Source organism: Macrobrachium nipponense, chromosome 6, assembly GCF_015104395.2.
Source record: "Macrobrachium nipponense isolate FS-2020 chromosome 6, ASM1510439v2, whole genome shotgun sequence".
Classification (NCBI taxonomy): Eukaryota; Metazoa; Arthropoda; class Malacostraca; order Decapoda; family Palaemonidae; genus Macrobrachium; species Macrobrachium nipponense.
The window spans coordinates 30,733,653-30,743,652 of NC_061108.1; the positions used below are offsets into that span (position 1 = coordinate 30,733,653).

The window sequence follows — 10,000 nt, forward strand, 5'->3', positions numbered from 1 at the left end:
CAGTGATCCAGTCCTCTTTCCCGCTTTCTCGTGACCTTTGGCACGGGTGAATAGTAACCTTCTCCCATCCCCCACCAACGCCGTGGGCATCCCCGCCCCACTAACCAAGACGCTCCCATTCCTTCTCATCCCTACCCCATCTCTTTGGTCTATACCCAGGGAGGGTTCAACCCAAATACAAACCCTCTCGACTCCCACACTGCCTACCCACAATTCTCCAGTCGCCAGCTGGCTCACTGAAGTCACCAGACCAGTCACACTCACTCACCAGTCTTCCCTATCGCTTGAAGTGTTTAAGAGTTGTCAAGTGTGGCTGCAGTTTACTCCTGAAAACGGACAATGTACAATGCTTAGGTGTGACTGTAATTATTTAGTGGCATATTGTGCACCGCTTTACTGTTAAACTAGGAATTAAACTTTCTCCATTTCTCCATTTCAACAAGTCGTAAGTAGTGTTTCGTATGTTGATATTTTATTACCCTCACACAAAATTAGGCCTACTCTGGTCTGACTAACTGTGCAGCATAGCCTAGCCTGTACCTACAGCTCAAAAATACTGAAAAATAAAGTAGTAGCCCCATATGTGATACTGCCATAATGGTTAACTTCTCTAAGCTTAGGAAATACAATGTGTCATCATAACCTTAAAGTTTACGCTACAACCTGAGTTAGAGTTGTCAACAGCTGATTTAAGACTAAGTGGATACTACGTGCAAGGCGGTAGGTAGCCGAGGAAGCTACATCAGAACGATGACGTCCTATGTTAAAAGTAACCAAAATCTGTAATAAATTTATGACGATAATTCTAATGAAGTGGGTGTTGGCCGTTGCAACATTGCGTATTAAGATTAGAGATAAATTTAGTACAGGGAAATATTCGGTAATTACCTATATGTACACACACACATATATATATATATATATTATTATATTATATATATATATATATATATATATATATATATACATATATATATCTATATATATATATATATATATATATATATATATATATATATATATATATATATATATACATTGCATATTAGGCTATGCTTCATGTTAGTGGTTATCCCTCCTGGGCACAGATAAATGCTACTACTTATGTGATTACAAAACAGAAAAATATTAGTGAAGTAGGTAATCAGGAAATATCCAGACTTCATTCACACTGACGAAATGCATTCATATTCCAAGAAGAATGAGTTTTTCTCTCTTATCATTAGGAACAGGGGTAGTCCTTGCCAAATCCCTGAGCATGGTGAACTATGAAAAATGTATTCGTTTATACATCACTTTTACAGTAATTAATCTCTCTCTCTCTCTCTCTCTTCTTATTTGACATTCCGTTCTACAAAATTGATAAAACTAGTTACTGTATTTTGTCGGGTTTGCATGTATATATATTTATTATCACTAGTAATGAAATCACAATATTATCAATATCTCAAATACACCATGAAGTCAAGTCGCTCTCTCTCTCTCTCTCTCTCTCTCTCTCTCTCTCTCTCTCTCTCTCTCTCTCTCTCTCTCTCTCTCGTCTCCAATACCCCAGTTGCCCAGAAAGATTATCATTATTTTTTTTTTATGAGTGCGTGTAGGTTAGAGGTGAATGAAGGAGTGTGTGTGTTGCGGGTTTTGAAAAGTTGCTGTCAATTCTCAGTGTAGGGGTACAAAGTGGCTATTGCTGTGCAAGTTCTATAAGGGGAATTCATCCACGTTTCAGCCGTCCAAGTATTGAGGTGATATCGACAGGTGTATTGTTTGTAGAACCACCTTTATTTGCGTGTGCGGGGCGTGGGGACAGCATCTCGGGACTCCTCCCATTTTGAAGGCTATAAAAGACGAAGATAGCATAAGAAACAAAATTAAATTCGGAGAATATTCTGAATTAAAGTCCTTAAAAGTTATTAAATAAAAGCAATCCCAAAAATAATCAGTCGAAAATGCCCAGTAAGTGTTAAAGATGTTAACATTTAAAAACCAGCCTCTTAACAGTTGTGAACAAAATAAAGTTACTCCAGCAGAGATAATTTTGAATAACCGGCTCTAGAAGTGTAGCACGGTAGTACAGTGTATCAGTATAACTGGCTGTTAAGTTCAGGCGCCAGTTGTTCAATCAGAAGACAGAAATCAACAATGGGGTTATTCCGAGTGTGTGCAATAAGTTCGAAGTTGGTATAAGGAAGTATAGTTATTCTCGTTGGTGTAGATTAAATTTCAATATATAGAAATGGTTGTCATTATCTTCGTTCTGTATACTGAAATAGATGTTTAGGGGTTAATATTGTTAATGACATTTATGAAAATACCACCTTATATTAGTTTATAAGTAGCTAGCGTATCATCTACGTATCGTTTGCAACAGATACGGCTCTAAAGTATAGGAACACTGATCTAAAACATTGCTTCTAATGGCCACTCTAAAAATGCAGGAAATTGGGCCCAAGAAAGTAAAATGTTTGTTACAGTTTCAAGTATATATAAGATAAATAAATAAAAAAGCCTGTTTGAAATTAAGTTAATGGTTTTGTGTAAGTGCCCGTTTGTGAATAATTATAACTCGGTAACACAACCTACCATATAAAGAGAATTGTTCTGGTTGGTAATTTCTGGAATCCGAGAAGCCTGAGGGCTAATCTGGAATTATACTGGCTTGCCTCTCTCCTAGGAAGTTCACTATGAGGTGCTCCTATGCCATTGCAACCACTATAATACCAAGTACTAAGACTATGCAAGTGGAGTGCACTTGTCGAATGTAAATAATAATAATAGAAAAGATTGAAGACAGAGAAATTGTTTGCGTAGTATATGCGCACGGTCTAGTATAAGTGGAGAGAGAAGACGTGAAAGTGCTGGTGGTTAACAGAGATTATGCAGAAGCGGTAGGTAGATCAACATAGATTAAAAGTTAGCCTAAGTATTTTGAGATGGTTGGGTCATGTGGAAAGAATAGAAGATGAGACGAGTGAATAATTTGCAAGTGTTAAGAGAGAAGAGAGAATGACCAAAGAAGCACTGCAATGGTGGTGCGAAGGAAGTAATAAAAGAGAAAGCTTATTATCCTGGAAAGAGGGAGTGTAGGAGGGCTAGAGGTGAGTGATTTATTGGAAACTTGAAGGTTAACACGTGCCTCATTGCGGGCGCGTGTTTGTATGTCTGTAGGGGTGTGTGAGGATGGCTGGTGGGTTGGTATGTGCATACATGCGGAGATTATGAATCAAAGGAAGATGTGTGACGTCACAGCACCCAAGAGATACTGAGATATCTCCAGTATATATTCCTATAACATCGAACTGGGAATTATTGTTATTTGACCGTTATAGAACCTATACTCTGAAAAAAATCGCACTTACGACACGCCGATCTTATAAAGAATTATCGATAAATGAAAAGTGATCTCTGTTGACGAGTTGTCAAAAAACTATTTTTTTGGGGGGTGGGGGCGCTTAATCAAACAAGGCGTGATCCGACCACCAGCTTACTCGGGACACGTGCAAGATTTTCCCTTCGCGCGTAATTTTTGAACATTCTATTCCTAACTTAATGTGAAGTGGTCTTCGTAATTAATACTCATACTTAGTACTACTTATACTAACAACAAGGATCAAATAAAAAGGGGACGAATTAAACACTTTCTTATATTCTCAGTCATAAGTGGAAGCACAAAATAATTTATAATGAATATCGCCTCTAAATTACATGAAATAAATTAAAACTTGCTAAAATCTACGACCAAATAGACCGTTGTTTCACTAGCTATTTTATGAGAAATATTTTTTATCAACTGCCTAACATGCACACTATTTATTTTTTTTTATTTTCATTGTAATAACTAAATCATAAATATCCTATCCTAAAGTTCCTGTATCTTTAACTCAACGTGAAACCAATTTTTCTGACCTTTTTAGGCTTCCCTACCCCCCAACGACAACAACAAAATATCTCGTAGGCTTACTCCCCGAATAAACGAAAATCGGGAAGCCAACCCATCTTATGAAACAGATAAGCAGAGAGAGAAAAAATAATATATAAATAAATATATATGTGTGTGCGTGTGTGTGTGTGTGTGTGTGTGTGTGTGTGTGTGTGTGAGTATGAAATGTCACGCGCGCAGCGGTGACTGAAATTCAAATATGTACGTGCACGTAAAACTCATAATTGGGTGTTGTACAAATTAGATTATGCTGTCTCTCCACTGATTGACACTTGCCACATGTTTATTGCATCCGGTGAGATTTGAATTCATCCTGTGATAAGCCGAAATCTATAGTTCGTGGAATTTTTAGATACCAGTTATCGTCTCTTCTGCTAAATGTAGGTTATTAATGATTGCTATGTTCGATAACGGTTTCTAATCCTGCGCCAAGAAGCTCTTGAAATCTTTCTCTGCTTCCGTTGCCCCTGATTATTGCAAGTCTGAGGCTAGATGAAGTTTAGGAATTCTGTCCAATCGAAATATTGTGGTTACTTTGATTCATATAATCCTCTTCTTTTGAAGAGGTGTTACTGTTTCCGTTTTTTCATTGTTTCCATGTTGTTTTAGATCAGTGGTTCTTAACCCTTTTCATCCTATGACCCGCCCCCCGAGACTCTAAGGGATGTTACTGTAATCCCTATAATAAATTTTGAAGTGGTGAGCCTTTTGAAAACGTCAGATAAAACTTAATGATAGGAAGACCATGGTTTATTGAAAATGCCACGGAACAAAAACCTTTAACAATTCTACATAGCCTCTACAAATGCCAACACAATGCAAATTCCACAGAACTATTGAACATCATACAAATAACAAAGCCTACTCATTCACTCAGTGGGAAGGTTGAAATTGTTTTGCATCCACAAGTCTATCAAAGCGAGGAGCAGTGCTCGACAGGTAACACCTCATATCAGCATCGATCACAACTGGCTGATCCAAATATATGAAAATATATAATTCACTCCCGAACCCTTTGTGACCCCTTAAGGAACCCCAAAAGACCCCCAGGTTAAGAACCGCTGTTCTAGATAAAAGCTGTAAAACATACGCCTTGTCAAGTCATTGGTTACTGTAAACTGTTCACTGTGTGTTGTTTGTCCGTGAATGAACATTGCCATGATTACTTGTTGGGACGTGAATTGATAAGTTTAGAATCAGTTGGTCTACTGGGTCGGTTACGACCTATGGTTTGTCTCCCTACAAGGTCTGTTGCTGCTGCTGCTGTGAAAGAGCTCTTGTTTTACGGACTGTTTACATATCAATATATCATTCATATAATTTATTTTAGTTACTGTGTGTGTAATAATTAACATTTGTTTGCATTCGTAAATCGATTATTAATGAGTGATGAACAACAGCTAGAAGGCGTCGTTGCATGTTTATGCGCATGCATAACGCTTAGCCCATGCATAGATATATATATATATATATATATATAATATATATATATATATATATATAATATATATATATATATATGAATAATTATCACATCGAACCGTGATCCATTTATATATCAATTCAAGCTACAAATGTCCTTTAATATCTAAATTCACTTTACCTCCCAAATGATATATTTTCAAATATGTACCGAAGGGGAATTTTATAGTTGATAATAATTTCGTCCCCCCATGGGATCGAACCACCGTCCAAGTATATATCATTTGGGAGGTAAAGTGAATTTAGATATTAAAGGACATTTGTAGCTTGAATTGATATATATATATATATATATATATATATATATATATCATATATATATATATATATATATATATATGAGGTGTTAACCTGTCGAGCACTGCTCCTCGCTTTGATAGATTTGTGGGTGAAAAACAATTTCAACCTTCCCACTGAGTGAATGAGAAGTAGGCTTTGTTATTTGTATGATGTTCAATAGTTCTGTGGAATTTGCATTGTGTTGGCATTTGTAGAGGCTATGTAGAATTGTTAAAGGTTTTTGTTCCGTGGCATTTTCAATAAACCATGGTCTTCCTATCATTTAGTTTTATCTGACGTTTTCAAAAGGCTCACCACTTCAAAATTTATTATAGGGATTACAGTAACATCCCTTAGAGTCTCGGGGGCGGGTCATAGGATGAAAAGGGTTAAGAACCACTGATCTAAAACAACATGGAAACAATGAAAAAACGGAAACAGTAACACCTCTTCAAAAGAAGAGGATTATATGAATCAAAGTAACCACGATATTTCGATTGGACAGAAGTCCTAAAACTTCATCAACATTTTCAGGATTAACACAATTATATAGTTTTCTTCATTGATTTGAACCTTAAAGGCGTAAATTCTTTGGATACTACAATGTATATTGGCTATAACAAAGCCTAAAAACATATCTATACAGAACGATATCCAGTGAAAGTTTGCAAACCGTTCAAGACGGTACGATCAGACTGAGTTAAGAGGGAACTTACATAGTATATGTTAATTTACAACTACTGATAGTCACACAAAGAAACGCAAGTGTAAAAAGTAAAATCCGAATAAACGATTATTTTCAAAAATATTATTCAGATAATTCAACACGCCGGAAACTGTTCTGCCAGAATATTTGATATATATATATATATATATATATATATATATATATATATATATATAATATATATATATATATATATCAAATATTCTGGCAGAACAGTTTCCGGCTGTTGAATTATCTGAATAATATTTTTGAAAATAATCGTTTATTCGGATTTTACATTTTACACTTGCGTCTCTTTGTGTGACTATCATTAGTTGTAAATTTGCATATACTAGTTCCTCTTAACTCAGTCTGATCGTACCGTCTTGAACGGTTTGCAAACTTTCACTGGATATCGTTCAGCATAGATATGTTTTTAGGCTTTGTTATAGCCAATATACATTGTAGTATCTAAAGAATTTACGCCTTTAAGGTTAAATCATTGAAGAAAACTATATAATTGTGTTAATCCTGAAAATGTTGATGTTATCTGGGAGAGCGAAGTTTACAGGCGTACGAAAATGGCTGGGAAAAAACTTCAGTTTCTTCCCCGCTCTCACCACGAAGATGAAAGGAAAAGTAACCCTGACGCGAGTTTTTCTTAGACTTACTAGGGAACTGGGCCTCTCTTTCATATGTTTGTTTGTATGGTGTTTTTACGTTGCATGGAACCAGTGGTTATTCAGCAACGGGACCAACGGCTTTACGTGACTTCCGAACCACGTCGAAAGTGAACTTCTAGTATCACCAGAAATACACATCTCTCACTCCTGAATGGAATGGCCGAGAATCGAACTCGCGACCACCGAGGTGGGACGCCAACACCATACCAACCACGCCACTGAGGCGCTTTCTCTTTCATATGATCTGCCAAACTCTCTTTCATATGAGTTTGGCAGATGTTTATCATATGTCATTTCCGTCCGCTACGAAATCGCTGGAGGTGGGTGCACATCAGGAATTAATCATTTGACAGAGAAAGGAATGGATTAGGTTATACGAGAGAGAGAGAGAGAGAGAGAGAGAGAGAAGTGAGTGGTAAAGAGAGGCTTGCTTCATTCATATTATGAGACTAAAAACTTTGATGTCACTCTGTACTTCCCATAGCAATACTGCCCTACCCTCTCCCTGCGTCAACCACCCACCACCATCCCCGACCAGTTCCCAATCACCTGACGTTCATTCACTGCATCTCCACTTCACTCGTTTCGTCGCTGCATCTCCACTTCACTCGTTCTTCGTAATGCGTGAGACCAACTCGTGATTACCGGGAATCCCTCAAACTGATAATTTGAAGAAGACCCAGACTCTGATGCTCCTCTCCACGAGGAGGGATTCCCATGCTGTAATCTCTGAGGTTCTTGGCTTATTTTTCTTTCCGTAAATTTTGTTAGGTTTATCTAGTTTAATTTTCACAGACATTTTTTAACTGCGTCGTTTTTATGTTCATTGGACTTAATAGCGGATATGTTTGCGTTTCCTGGTTATTTTCATGAATATGTTACTGGACGTCACTTAGTTTTTAGCCGAATAACCTATTGATGTTTTTTTTTTCTTTTGACAAGTTTCATGTGGATTTGTGCACGTTTTGATAAATAATAATAATATACGTTGTCACTGAGCCTTAAACTTGACTCCAGGTGATTTACAGTCAATTAGTCATGCGTTAACGGTTACCCGTAAAGCACTGGAACTAAGTTGTCGCCAATGACGAATAAAAACAAAAGCTTTATAAGAGACTAATGCATACTTTATAAGTACACATAGACATGTTTTCGCAGCATTTTAAGACCGAAAAAGACCACCTCGCAATTCAAGAAGTCGAGGTATGGAAGGAAAGTGAAATGTTAATAGAAATGCAAAGAATAGTTTAAGTCTGTTTTGAAGTTTTGGACGACTACGTAAAGGCAGTCTTCGGGAGATTTTCTGACGGTCCACGAAAACCGCGACTTTCACTTAAAAAGTTGAAGCTATTTTCGACCACCAGACCATCAAATGACACCTCTCCATTTATTAGTGGTGTTTTACTTAGGCAATTGCACCCAGTCATTTGAAGGGTCTCTCTCTCTCTCTCTCTCTCTCTCTCTCTCTCTCTCATTGACACTTGAAAATGAGTATCAGTTAATGAATGATTTTTGCACGGCAGTACCTTGATCACCGAAGTGTAAAGACATAATAAAAGAATAATTGTATTAATTCGGTTTGAAAAAAACTTTATTTAGTGATAAACTCATCATAAATCTCCTCGCAAGCGAGAGGCCAGATTCAGTATACAAGTGAAAGGAACGATAGCAAACTGATAAAAGGATTTGTCAGGTATAACCAAAAATGTTTCATTGCATATACTGTAACATAAATTTCCAAATAACTTCGACCTGGGCCATTGAAAAAATTAATGTTAATGAGAAAATTTGTTGAATATGTATGTTAATTGAAATATAGATACATTGGGAAAGTTGATATGAATTTAGATACTGTACATCACGAATAGCATGTTAATGAGAATATAGTTACATAAATCTAAATGAGAATGTACTTACATTTTAAATACTGAAGAGAACATAGATGCATTTCAAATGTTAACGAGTATGTAGCCACGTTACAAATGATAAAGAGCAATGTAGGCAATTTAATGTTTACATGTAGTGAAACAACCATCACGCATATATTTCTGGAGTTCTTTTGATAATGAATTCTCCTGACTTAAGGAAGGAATGCCTAGTTTATTCTCCTGGTGAAAAGGAATCCATGTATGAATTTTAACGAGGTATTAGCAGGCCTTTACATCATCAACGTTGTAAGACATTTGAGGCCAGTGATAAGATACCAAGCGTAGGCCTTAGGAACAGAGATCCAGATACCTTTGTCTAAATCAGTACGTTGGAATGGCAGACCGGTATGTTACGGATGACAGTCTGTAAGACAGGAAAGAGTATCAGGAAGAGTAATCTTAAGACGGTCAAATGGAAAGAAACTGCCATTAGCCTACAAATCCGAGGAATACCTTGATGCAGATTTATCTAATAATTTATTTATTTATTTATTTATTTTAGAAGATGTAGACCTATGATAGTAAATTACGCCTCTTTATACATGGATAGTTACTGGTTATACTCTCAGCCTTATATATCTCAGATGGGTATAAAAGGACAAGGGAACTTTGGTTAGGTTTGGTATGTACGTAACAGTACGTTGTTGTAAGTTTGCCGATTCACCAGTTTTCAGACATGAAGTGTTCGTATTTATATAGTTTTTATTCGAATAAACATGGCCCTGCATGCAAATCAAGTTGCTAACCGGAATCAGTTGAGGCCACAGAAAGTAAATGTGCCCATATTAGTTGATTCCCTCATGATGGATGGCGACATTTGATAGCCAGGCAATACTCAATGCCGCAGTCATAATGACGCTGCTGAATCAAGGGCGATCCCTTGCGCAAAGACCTCTGAAACATGCGTGATATGTTCAAGTATTTTTCTTTTCTTTTTACTAAAACACCTCGTTAAGTCGAGTCATGAAAATGCAGTGGTTCACAT

The 10,000-nt window shown here is 36.7% G+C and overlaps 1 protein-coding gene across 1 annotated transcript in view; it reads left to right on the forward strand.

Moving 5' to 3' along the window:
• The first annotated feature begins 79 nt into the window (after positions 1–79).
• The window catches only part of LOC135216194 (probable G-protein coupled receptor Mth-like 3), a 61,789-nt gene continuing 51,868 nt past the window's right edge, over positions 80–10,000 (forward strand). Inside the window, 1 exon segment of the mRNA XM_064251331.1 lies at positions 80–442. The gene's annotated coding sequence lies outside the window, so the exon portion shown is untranslated.